This window comes from Puntigrus tetrazona, unplaced genomic scaffold, assembly GCF_018831695.1.
Source record: "Puntigrus tetrazona isolate hp1 unplaced genomic scaffold, ASM1883169v1 S000000130, whole genome shotgun sequence".
Classification (NCBI taxonomy): domain Eukaryota; kingdom Metazoa; phylum Chordata; class Actinopteri; order Cypriniformes; family Cyprinidae; genus Puntigrus; species Puntigrus tetrazona.
The window spans coordinates 1,042,453-1,056,484 of NW_025047807.1; the positions used below are offsets into that span (position 1 = coordinate 1,042,453).

Sequence of the window (14,032 nt, forward strand, 5' to 3'; positions counted from 1 at the left end):
TTCTTCTCCAAAAGGCTTTGATTGCAGCAGCCGTTTCCAGGATCAGCCAGAAAACACAACGAAATCGATTGATCTGGACAAAATGCAAATTTGAATAGACCTGATTGCTTGTTTTGATTAATTTTTCTCATTTGGCTGCATGTTTGTCATATTTACTTTCCTCAAACTCTACACTGAGATGAAACCTTGATCATAGAAAATCTATATTAAAACAATTTAAAAACTAGACTGAAAGCTGAAACATGTATGTATGTATGTATATATATATATATATATATATGTATGAAATGGTGCCTTTCTGAACATCTAAGGTTACCCTACAGCAAGAAAACTAGTAAAAAAGTAACAATAAATAAATAGTTCTGCAATATGATAGCTGTGCCATATATTGGGAGGAAGAGAGTTCCACAGATGAAGGGCCAAAAAACCAAAAAGTTCTTGCTTCCATTGTGCTTAAACGTATTTGTGGTGAAACAAGAGCGATCTTGTGAAGATCTGAGAGTGTGAGAAGGAGTATAGATGTGGAGAAAGTCAGTAGGATACAGTGAAGCAAGGGTGTGAAGTGCACCCTTATATCAATGCGATTTTTCACTGGGAGCCAGTGTAAATGTTGGAGAACTGGAGAAATGTCCTCGATTGATGACGTCCTAAAAAGAACACGAGCTGCTGAGTTCTGAACCAACTGGAGTTCATAAAGAAGTTTAGAAGGAAGACCATTAAGGAGAGCAATAGTCAATATGTGAGATAACTACTGTGTTCGAATACGTTTTGTAGGACCTCAGTTTTATCACTGTTGAGTTTTAGAAGGTTGGCTAAATGGCAGTCATTAATTTCAGCTAAACATCAAGTCAAGGAAGGTGGAGGATAGGAACTAGAGGGTTTAGAAGACAGGTAGAACTGGGTGTTGTCATCATGGCAGTGAAAATGGATACCATATTTCCTGAGAAGTAAATAGATGCTAAATAAGAGTGGGCTCAAAACAGAACCCTGGGGGACACCAGTAGTAACTGTAGATGGTCTCAAATAAAAAAAAAATATATAGAAAACAGTTATTTTAGACTTTTTCCTAGCTGACTATGGAGTTTATGGTCATTACATTGACCTGTGGTCTGAAGCTGCTGTATTAAAACAGTGATTTCAGTCAGTTGTTCTGTTTCCTGATGGTTAGTCGTGTTTTTTTGCTGCTGTAACTATTAGTAAAGAGTAAGATATGATCGCTACACTACAGCCATCTGCCACCACACATTAAAGTGTGGCTAAAAGATTTATTGTCTGAATTTAATGGTGAAACTGACAAAATTTTAAAACTGAGACTGTTTAGTATCGAACGTAACAAAGGTTAATGTGCTTGTTGGATAAAATGCACAGTAGAAACATTTAGTGTAGAAAGTGAAGATTCATTAAAAATGAAAGGAAAAAAAACCCAAAAACAATATTATTAACCCAGTTTACGTGTTCACTTGTAGTTTATCACTGCATATATAACCTTGTCACTAGATAAACACTATTTAGACATTGCTGTTTCAGTCAACGATTTCTTTACTCCAAAACCATTCATTTAGCCATATTTTTACGGTTGCAGAAATTTAGCATTATTCAGAAACGCGCATCCTGTCATCATGTACCGATGCTAATGCTGGGGCCATGGGACCTATGGGACTCCTGCGGAACATAAATGAATTCATTCAAGTCCTGGGATGTTTTGAACTCCATTGACTTTCACTGTGTGATCAAAAACAGTTCAACATTTGCAAGTAGCAGCAGCAAATGATCCGTAAAATACAAAAAGTGAATCTCTAATGCTTGTGTCCTTGATGATCACCTGGAGTTGTTCTCTCTGAAGCGGCACTGACGTCTGACATACTCGGAAAGCGCTGTAACAGAACAGTTGTTCAATTATCTGCCGTGTCGCTGGTAAAGCACTCAGCCACGACTGTGGCACAAAAGAACAGCAGGAAATCTCATCCGAGCTGCTCAAGCGTGAGCCGTCACCTGTTGCCACAACAGATATTAATCCAGCGGTCAGAGATGGACAGAATCTCACCGCAATTAAACGAGCTTTCAAACTATTTAAATCCTCTCGACTACATCTGACCTTAGAAATATCAGATCATACATCCAGCTCTTCAAATGTAAAACGATTGTTCTTAGACGCAGATCACACTGATACACATAAACAGACTAATATGGACACAGTTCTGCGGGAGATCGCCAGCTCTTTGTCTCCATATAAAGGTCCGACATTATGTGATGTATTTGGTAGATCTACGAGAAAACCATCTGATCTACGATATCTGAGCACATGTTTAGAATTTTCTGCTGTTGGTTTCAATTTGCCTATATTTCCTGAAGATTTCTTCATTCTTCAAAGCCTGTCATAGCTCATTCGGTGTTACAGTTTTTTATTTTATAATAAAAATAGGCAGTACTTTATATTATAATCCAAAATAAATGACTACAAACATTTAAATGAAACAACAATAGATAAAGTAATGAAATTAAATGACATTAAATGCGATTAGTAAATAATAATGTGCTTCAGTTGAACATGTTAAAATATGTAAGTAAATTATTATATTAATATATCAATTAAAAATAATTAAAATAATTGTAATCAATAATGAAAAATTAAATTAAAGTGTGTCGTTGTTGCAGAACAAATGAAAAGTATTAATTAAAAATAGTATCAATAAATAGCAAAATATTTAAAATAATAAATTAATAATTCAAAATCTTAAAGTGAATATTAATAAATTGATATAAATTCAATAAAATACCTAAAATAATTAATTGCATTTCATTAAATAATTCATTAAAATTCATTAAAATAATTTATTAGTAATTATTCATTAGTGTGTCAATTTTTATAAGCTGATTATTATTATTATTATTTCCTGAATAAGTTTAAACACTCTTAATTCTGTGGCACTATATCAGACATTGCTCTCACGGTATCACTCACCTAAACAATGCAGTGGGGGCGGGACTATTCGTTTGACTGACCAATGACACACAGCGACAGCCATGGCGGCGATTTAGTAGTTTTACATTTTTGCAGATTGTTTTGCGAAACTTGGCCATTATGCAGATTAACACCAAACGCTGCGCTACGGTTATTACCTTACACAGAAAGTCCAGTCAAATATTTATACTATTACACTAAAGATGCCACGAAACGTAATCCGTGAAGCAAGACATTCAAACAATCGCTTGGACGAGTATGAAGGTATTTACCCGATAATTTCCTGTATTAGATTTCGGCCCGAATCGACTGCACATGTTCACACCACCCAACACAAACTATGCGAGCCACTTATACAAATATGCGTGATAAACAGGAAAACACGACTTGTTTATGCAAATGCAATTAGTAAACGAATGCGGGAAAGTGAAGCGATTGAGAACATCTGTAGCCTTTCTGAGCCTGAAGGGTTCAAGGCGGATGACGGATACAGCTCGGGCTATCCCATCATCCTCCGGACTCGCTGCAGAACACAGAATCACCGTAATATTCCCGTATCAGAAGAGCCACTTACAGTAAAAGGACTTTATCGAGTTGTGAGGAGCTCCATCTGCTCTGGCGCGGCTCGTCTCTAGCGTTCTGTATCGTGAAGTACGCCGGCGATCATATGCAAACAGACTGATGTTGTTTATAATGCATTCTCTTATCAAAATATTTACAGCGTGTTCGAGGGCAGCGTTTGACTGTAAGCAGATGTTTCATCTACTCACCTAAGCAAACGATTCAACGCACAGATCCTGTAACAGCAGCGAGACACGGCTAACGCTCTTCGTGTGGATTTGCATCTCATTTTATAAGAGAGTTACTGGCAATGATTTAAAGCAGGTGTGGTAAGGAAATCCGGACAGAGGGAAGGGAACGAACCCACTTTTACTATGCAAATCTTTCCACGATATTTCAAAAAAGGCCTCGGATAAGCTCATTTCATTCCGTAAAACACATCTTCGATAAGCGAAATGACATATCTAAACCTTTTCCTCCTTGAAAATGATTGCGTCATCCTTATCTCGGTTAGCATCCGAGGAATCGTGAATATGCAAATTAGGCATCATTTCAGTCGTTTAACAGAAGCGGTAAACGTTCCCCAAAGCCAAGTGGCAACGCTGGATTAATTCAGCCACGCTGAAAATAAATAAATGAGCTAATTAATTAATAAGCGCACTGTGGAATTAAGTGCAACCTATATTTCGTTGAGCGTTCAAAATACAGAACTATCGCAATTGGCTGTATGCGGTAGACAAATCGCAGACCGGGCCATCTGACCAATCAGAGCAGAGTAGGCTCACGGAAAAGGAGGGCTTTGGAGAGTCTGAATCTTAGAATGGCTTCAAATGAATCGTTTGAGAACGGTTGGAAAATGAGGTGATTTTTAACACATATTTTGTGAAAACAAAAGCCTTTTTTTCACCTTGCATGCGCATACAATATTAGGAGGCTAAAAATGGCATAACATAAGCAAAAAAATAAAAGTTGGATACATTTTTTTGGAAAACAAGACTCATGCGATTTTGCTACCCAAGTAAAAGTATCTCGATTAAGAATGTTTCGATCTTTACGATAGAAAACGGAATGAAAATAGCAAGTAAAAAAGTGTTTTTTTGCCGTGGGTCCGACTCAATCATCAGGAGTGGATGAAATGAGACGTGCTTTACTCGCTGAATTGTTAAATACTCTCAGGTATTTTTCTTCAAGGTGAAATGATTTCAGATGAGCACAATCCTTCTTAATCCCCAGCATAAACCGGCTCTGAACCAGACCTTTAGGTCAGATCTACTGAAACTACAACATTACGTGCAGTAGAAGAACATGACTCGTGTCATGCACACGTTCCCTTTGACACCTGATTATTCATAAAATACTTCAACCTTAGTGCTTATGCATTTTTGGACAGACATTCTTCCGGTCAAAAGTTTAGAATAATTGCAATGTTTTTTTTTACTCTTTTGCTCACCAAGGCAACATTTTTTTGATCATAAATACAGTAAAAAATACTAAAATATTATTACAATTTAAAATAGCTTTTTTCATCTGGATATTTAGTACAAAGTAGTTTGTATCTGTGATAATCGGCTGAATTTTACTCCAGTGTTCAGTTTCACGAGATCCTTCAGAAATCCTTCTAATGCTGAATTGCTGCTCAAGAAACATTTCTGATTATTATCAATGTTGAAAATAGATTTACTGCTGATTATATAAATGGAAATGTAATTATTAACTATATAAAAAAACAGTAGTTAACGCAACTTAAGTATGCTTTAAATTGATCAAAAGTGACAGTAAAGACAGTAAAAAAAAAATGAAGCAGCAACATAATAACTTATCAGTAACAATAGCTGATCACTAAATCGATATAAAAAAGCGTTAAATAAAATATGAATAATTCTAAACTTTTGACCGGTAGTTTAAGTGATATTGGTTTATAATCAGGATTACAGTAAAGCTGTAATAAAGTCATACCTGAGAAACTAATGATGGACAGCAGCGTTTGTGACCGTCATGGTCCAGATCTCAGATCGGTCAGAAGTAGATGACGATCAGATCATCATGCTGTCTATGTAGTGCTCTTAAATGGTGCTCATCACGAGGAGCTGTCACCTGATCTTCCTCCTCCTCATCGTCCTCTGAGAGCTTCAGACGCGCGCATCTGTGGACAAACAAACACATACATTACTCGTATCTCATTATGCACGTACGAGCCGACCAAGTTTCTGCCAAAGATGACTCTACAAACACAACAAAAACCGATGCTTGATTCGTACAGCAGAGGAATGCGCTGTACATAATGAGTTTTGATACGGAGCGCATGACTGTAAAACACACTGACAGAACCTCACACGACAGCGATTCATGCCGATGCACTGCCGTTCGTGGAACCAGATGTTTTCCCCGATGCCGATGTTGATCGTGGTGTGCTAGTGCGGTTGGAAACAGAACAACATCTCCAGCCCAAAGCCCACGAGCAAAAAGGACCATTCAAAATGAGATTTCAGAAATATGCGGGCTTGATTTACCAATGATAATAGCAAAGGCTCTAAATGAATAAACCGTAGCATGAAACTCACGGTTTGGATCGTGCTGACGACAAACTCTCATCGTGCTACGTACAGTATCTGCTGCTGCCTGATTCCCTGAGCGTCTGCATTCACGCACAGATAAAGCCGAACGTCAGAGCGGCAGACGGAAGCGTTCAAGTCACATCTCCAGAAAAATGACCTGCACACTTTAGGCCTGTTTGATATGTTGGCGCATCTAGAAAAGTTTCATGTAACCCCCCCCATATTTACATGGATTCGTGCAAAAATATATGCATAATATAAGTGTCAGTCAAAAACAGATTCAGATTCAGTACCACTAATATTTCTCTTATATTTTACTAATAATAATAATGATACATAGTACTCCAAAGCTTCAAAAGGTAAAGTAGGCTACAATAATTTATTTTCTCCTATTTTGTTCATGAACTAGTAATACTACATTAAAAAACGTTATGTAACGTCATGTATTTTTTTAATTCATGTTATTTTAGTCCTTTATATCTGTTTATCTGAATGCTGATTTTACTTACATTTAGTTATTTTACAGAAAATCAATTGTTAATAACAATAAAACAGTGAATTTGAACTTTATAGTTCACACTGAAAAAAAAGATCAATTTAATCTATTAAATGTCAACCATATTCATGTATTGTACTAATTATAATAATTATAATGCATTTTTTATGTCATTAATATTATTTGAAAATTAAAATAATTTACTGTAACAAAAGCTAGCCTACTATATATATATATATATATATATATATATATATATATATATATATATATATGTATATTTCTCTAAAGCTTGCTCTATTCTTTTTCAATTCTGTTTTTATTTTATTGCATTATATAATTTAAAAACATGTGTACTGTTAAGCTAATTGAGACTTGTTATATAACATGCTCTTTTGTTGATTTTGATTGTTTCCAATGTAAAAAATACACATACACAAATATTCCATATTTTTTATGATTTTATTTCTAGTTCATGAAAATGTTCGTGATCTATTTATTTAGCAGAAGATTCATTTTTCCTTCATTACTGTCAATTTAGTCTCATATCAGGTTTGCTCAGAAATCTGAAGTCATTTCTGGTTCGTCTCTCAATAAAGATTTTTGCCTTCGCTGCTCAATTCAAACTTGTTTTATCAAAGTAACCCATTAGAGCGTGTGAGAAAAAACCATGTCCCAAAATAACTCCAGCATAGAATTTCCATAGAACGGTTTCACTTTTCAACAATATTCATCTACTCCAGTCCTCGCTCACAGAATCAAGGGAACTGGAGACAAAACAACATTGTTGCTTCAACTCGCAGGAATTTTTGGGCAGAAACTCAGAAAGACGAACCCCAGAGGATCCGAAGGCCACTGGAGACTCACACAACACACAAACAAACACACAAACGCTCCGGAGCGTCACACGCGTCGACCCGGCGCTCACCGATTCTGAGAAAAACACGTCCCACGGGCCGCCGGGTCACAGGCTCCACACTCGCTTCCGATGACCTTGCTGTGTTAGTAGGGTGCTAAAAACACAGGCCGGATCATGGAGTTTGGCCATAAAAAAGGGGATTTACCGTATAACGCGGAATGTAACATGATATGTCTGTGAATATTAAGCCAAAAAATAACATTTAAATACGAATCTTGCATGTTTTAACTGAAATGAAGCTTTCAGTGTTTTTTCTTCTGCTTACTCAAAATATTAGTAGATGGAGATATTAGCAATCTTCAGAATCGATCCGAGAGATTTTGGAGCGTTTTACCATTTCATTTGAGAAAAACTACACAAACAGAGACTTAAAGGTCTTCACAGCAGCTCGCCAAAATAAAAGTTTGGTTTAACTTGAAGAAACTGTGAAAGAAACATTTAATGCAATGTACCACTAATAACAAAATTACCATACATTTTTTTTTTTTTTTTAAGGAAACCTGCCAGAATTTATTTACCAGGAAAATACTGTTTTTGAAAAAAAAAAAAAGTTTATTTTCTAGATGCTTTTGATTATTAACACTGAAACATGACTTGATTTTTGCGCTTATTTCAGCTATTCTTAACACACTATTAACCAACCTGCAATTGTTTTTTCATTCAGCACAAACTATCCCACAATGACTCTCACCTGAGGGACAAAGGGCCCCTCCATGAACAGCCCATCAGTGACTGTGACATAGAGGCAGGTAAGAAAGAATTCAAGGACATTGAAGAATGGCTTTTTAAAATGATTTTATTTACAACACAGTATAATTAAAACTTACATAACGAAGACATAAAGACGCATTATTGAACGCACTAAACTAAACACAGATGAGCCTTTGAGTCATTCCTCGACAAGTTATACATATAAACCATATCTGATATTGAAGTGTCTGCTGCTTCCATAGATAAAAAAAACGAACCATCATCGGTAGAACATCTGATGTTGGCGCAGCACTTCTATCACTAAAAAACAAATGAAACAAAAACGTCTGTGAGCAAGTTATCATCAGTGTATGTAGCTTATGTATTTATGTATAGTATGATTTTGTAGGCATAGACATATATATTGCATCGTATTGTTTTATCTAGAGCATGGAATCATCATCGTAATGCATCGTAAATGTCTGTCATTTCCTATTACAGTAAAGTTTTTTGTCTAATCATTCTTACTGACATTAGGCTAGTAGGATTATAAATCATATTACTTTTTATCGTACTGCTGTGTACATCCTGGCATCGCGAGACATTTAGATGCAGTGAATGAAACTTCGTAATGTTTCACTTGATTAGACATTTAGTCAGGAAAAAGCCCAACTAGTAAAATGTCTACATGTTGTATGAAAACTAATACAAGTAGGTTAGCCTAGTAAAAAAAAAAAGACTTACTTAAGTAAATGACCTCCGCTGGATTCTTCTTCGAGGTGCTGCATTCTTCTTTTCTGAGGTGACCCAAGTTTGTCTCTTATTTGTCACAGCGGTTTTTTTCTGAGGTAAATTCTGGATGAACTTGAGGTAAAGACCTGTAGCTTGGGAGTTTACATGCTGCACGTTTCTCATGGATGATTATAATTTTTATAGTACTATAATGGAATAAAACCATTAAATTGGAAACCAAAAAATGAAGGAAAAGCACATATAAATAATAAATTAATATAAAAGTCATATTTCACATTAGACCTTAAAATGTATATTTTTTTATAATAAATGTTTTGTAATACATAACTGTAATAGAACAAAAAATAGAAGACCTATGTTGGAAACAATGACCATCAGCATGATTACCTCACACAAAAATACCAAAATACATCACATCTTCATCTCAGAGCTGGCCATGACCATATCAGCTGCAAATGATCAACACTTAATACATTATGATGAGAAAGCATGAAGCATGAACAACAACACGTGCATTAATGAATATTAGTCTAGATTAATAAATGCTCCAACAAAAATGTGTTTGTGATTAGCAAACACCTGCTGAGGATCGAAATGATCAGAATCTATCTTAACCCTCATTGCCAGAAATACTATGAAACCCTGCTTAGAAAGGGAAGTCATACATGTGATCCTCCATCTCTTGATGATTGAAGCCAAATGTGTTTTTGGAGAGATTATGTTGAAATGAACGTGACATCATTGTACATTTACGGACAATGAATCAACTTTAAAACAGCAAACGGCAATGAAACAAATTCATAACAAACCCTGTGCATTAAAAAGCTCGCGGTGAAGAACTAAACATAGTTTTTGAGCTTTTGCATTTAGAGTTCATCTGGAGATGTTGCTAAAATTATTGTTAAATTTACTCGACAGCGAAAAGACGTGAAGTCGGATGTTTGTACGATTACACTAAAAGACCATTGACTCTAAACTATCAGTTAGATGAAAAAAGGGTGTAGTAGACTTGGTGAAACAGGTTTAACACCAAAGATTGATCACTTAGAGCCAAATGCAGTAGCTATAGGGTACCGACAAATATAAATCCTCCTAATCTTTCAAAATCATCTGGTAAACATTTTTCAGTGCAATCTATTTTCACCTCCAGCATCTCATGGATGTGAAACAGTTCCTAAATATTCATTTTGATGCATTTTTAATCTTTGAAAAAGTTGGATATTACACAAATTCCCCGAAATCAAAAGCGAGGTTATAATGTATAAAATAAATGCATTTCAGAACAGCTCCTTGAGAACAGAAGTTAAGATCCGAGTCTGTCTGCCATTGATTACGGCAGTTCCCTAAAGATGTATAATGATGCATGCTTTGGGAAGCAATCAGACTCTAATTTGGACTAAAGTGGATGGATGTGTGGAGCATCAAGTAGGAATTGCCAGAAATTATACAAATAATGGGGTTTATGTCATCACATACTTCATATGAATCACAGCTGCAGAGAAAAATCAAGCAAATGGAACAAGCTTATCATTTTAAAATGTAGGTTATTTTTAGAAAAAGTGATATAAACAATGCGCTGGCGAAGGCCAGGAATAGAAGGGCTATTTCTGCCGTTTCTCTTGGATGGATGTCATGGACTCTGATGTTATGCATGCAGGAGAAGGGATTTTGTTTTTTGTCCTTACTTTGGAGGGAAAGCTCGTTCTACTCACATTGTTGTTTCGTGACTCATCAACTGTGTTTGGATCAGACAGATATTTAAACACTCCAGGCGGCTTCTTTAAGACGGCCGGTCTGTTACTAAGAATGGTCAATGAGCTGATTGAATTGGATCTGATCGATACGCATTTCTGTGTCTGTTAGTAAATCTGTTAACAGAAATACGACATGGTAACATAACAGCGGTTTCTTTCTTTTATTTTCATGGAAAATGCACGAAGGTCATAAGAATGTATATCTGGCGCATTGCCATGACACTCATGCTATTGTTGATATATTCCAACAAACAGTAAGAAATGATTGATGGCTTCTGTATATGGAATCGTCCTTCATATTTCCGTCTTCCAGCTTAGGACTGCTGATTTATGATAAAGTTTTATTTGTTCTGTGCTTCTCGTTGGGTTCTCTCACACAACCTGGCAATTATTGAGATTGACAGGTTATCCTGTTTCACCTGGTGCACCTTTTAAATAAAACCGTACAGTAACGAAATCCCCTTGATTATTTAGTCTAATACATATGAGAAATATTGACACCATATCTCATAATACCTCATAATACCAAAAATTTCACAAAAAGTAAAGCCAAAAAATGTGAACTAAATGAAAGTCTGAAAGACAAAGTCTGTCAATTAAATGAAAAGCATCTGTAATGACAGAACAGGATTTTATAGCATGAAATGAGTGTCTATAATAACCATATAATAACCATAAAATCCATGTGCCAGAAATGTACTATTTGTATGTAGCAACACTTTTATACGAATTATATAAGAACAATGGAAGGAAAGTGTAAATGTAAAAAAAAAAGATATACATCTTTCCAGAGTTTAAATCTGTCTTCGTGTCGGTTTACAGTTAAGATTAAATCTTCTTTATTGATGATTGCATGAAGTATACATGATCTTCATACAGTGGAAAAAAAGTTCTTTACTACTTTAAGAAGTGATCACTGAAAGGTTCTTTGGGTTCCTGTAAGGCATCACTAAGAAAATAAACTATTAGTACTTTTATTTTTAAAGCAATAGTTGAAAATTTGAAAATGTACTGAAGGTTTATTCACCCTCAGGCCATCCAAGATGTAGATAAGTTTGATTTGTAGAAATGTAGCATTCACCAATGGATCCTCTGCAGTGAATGGGTGCCGTCAAAATGAGAGTCTAAGCCAAAAGAAACTAAACCATCATTAAGACTTTCTGAACTAAAATATGACTCCATAATCCATAATAACGTCTGTTTAGTCTGAAACAGAAGAGAAATCTACCCAGCTCAATCACGTTTACCAGCCAAAACAGCTCTAGATAAATATGTGTGTTGATTTTTTGTTAAAAACAGCAGCTTTTGGCTTCACAAGATGATGGACTGGAGTGGTGTGGATTGTTGAGATGTTTTCGTCAGCCGGCTCGACTCTCATTCTGACGGCACCCATCCGCTGGTGAGCAAGTGATGCAATGCTATGTTTGTCCAAATCTGATGAAGAAACAAACTCGTCTGCATCTTGGATGGCAAATGTTGATTTTCGAGTAAACTATTCTACTGAGAGAGCTTATCATATTTTCATGTAACTCACTGCAATTAATAAACACATGACTCAAAATAGAAATAAATGCGCTTCATTTAATCTTCAGAACTGGAATGCTTCAGAAGTATATTGGTAATCAAATTCCTACGATGAAGAACAATAGCATGAGAACAATTGAGAACAAGTCTTTTGTTGGTACGCTGAGAAGCGCTGCTCAATGATGTCATGTTTCTAAAAGGCAGTTGGGGGCGAGCGGCAAACACATGAAAGAGATTCAATCAAAAACACATTGTACCTGACGGAGGAGGAACTCCAGCATCAGAAACGCACACGAGCGCGTAGGGAGGGACGTGACACCGACTACAGCTGACAAAGGAGAGCAATTTGCCAAACTACATAAAAGCGAGATCCGCAGCCGCATTGAAGTCAACTTCCAGCATTTGGCTTTAATTATGCCTGGCTCCCGGGATCAGCCCTGAAGATACGCTCCTTCTGAACATTTCAACTTCTATAAACAACCAATCTTCTTGTTACTGAGCTCACGGCTTTAAGGCATCGGACGGGCCAAGACGTCCGCGCATTCCTTGAGTAATCTCAGTTTTAATATATTCATTTACATCACACTCCAAAAATCCCTAAAGCCAGCGGCGAGCCAAGAGACATCTAAACACCATGCGTCACCGAATCTAAATGCTCAGATCGGTTCATCGGCACAGTGCACGAAACTGTAAGAGCACAGCATTGAGCCGTCAGCGCAGCTCCTCTGATAAAGCTCGCGTCTTTAAAGCACAAAAGCCTTTAAACAAGCTGTTTTTATCAGATTCGTCCACTAAAGCATTTACAGAAGTGCACATCAGAATATATGGCTGACTGAGCACCTCTGTGGAACCACGTCTATTAATAAAAGCGCGGGCAGGCCTGATAGCGTAGATGAATAAGAAATGTGTGCAGGCCTGACCTGATCGGCGTGTCTTCACTGGAGGCTCAGTGTCACTGGCAGCAGCTCCTGCAGTTCTGCCGAGCGCAGACACTTTCTCTCCTCCCAGTTACTCCTTACTGCCATCAGGGAATCTGTGCAGGAGATTTTATCAGCGTTCGCTCGCGCTTCGCTGCTGCCTTTAGTAGGGGCGAACATTCATTTTGGAAATATTCCTGTTGATTTCTGATGACGGCGTCGGCGTGAGTCACTGGTTCTCCTGAGCCGAGATTGAAAGCTTCCCATGTGAAATATTCAGTCCGGACTCCTATGGGAGACGTGTTTCAGGACAAATATCAGCTCTCACACATAAGTCAGTTTGTGATGTATAGCTGCTTTTCTGCTTGTTTACCTTTCTGTGCAATTTACAGGATACATTTATTTCAAAATCCTTTGGTTTCTTTAACTGAAGGGCCGTTTCGTCCCTGGGGACATACTGTCACTTTTGTTTATTTGGTCTGCTATGAATGTCCAGCAGTGAACAAACTTGCATCACAGGAGAATTCTGGCATTGGATACGAATATTTCCACTACAACGTCATTTGCACCAAATATCAAATGATGTTCGGTGTGTAACAGAGATGGAAACGATGGCGAAGGAAATTACATTTCGAACATTTTTGGAACAAAATTACCTACAACGCTGTCTCATTAGGGCTAATTTACATTTATGCATTTAGCGAATGCTTTTATTCAATGCAACATATAAAAGAGAAACGAAGCGATTGGCAGTTATGAGACAATTAGACTAGTATGCAAACTAGAGAAGAGATTTGTCAAATGATTTCAAATAAATAATTGTATGCGTCAAAATACATATAAAATATGAATTGTTTTTAGAATTTTTGCACAGAACGCACAGAACAATATTCTGTCTGTC

The 14,032-nt window shown here is 36.6% G+C and overlaps 1 protein-coding gene across 1 annotated transcript in view; it reads right to left on the reverse strand.

Annotated features, from left to right (window-relative positions):
* myocd (myocardin) overlaps window positions 1-13,250 on the reverse strand; it is an 87,706-nt gene extending 74,456 nt beyond the window's left edge. Inside the window, 2 exon segments of the mRNA XM_043230047.1 lie at window positions 5,480-5,666; window positions 13,135-13,250. The gene's annotated coding sequence lies outside the window, so the exon portion shown is untranslated.
* Window positions 13,251-14,032: the final 782 nt, after the last annotated feature.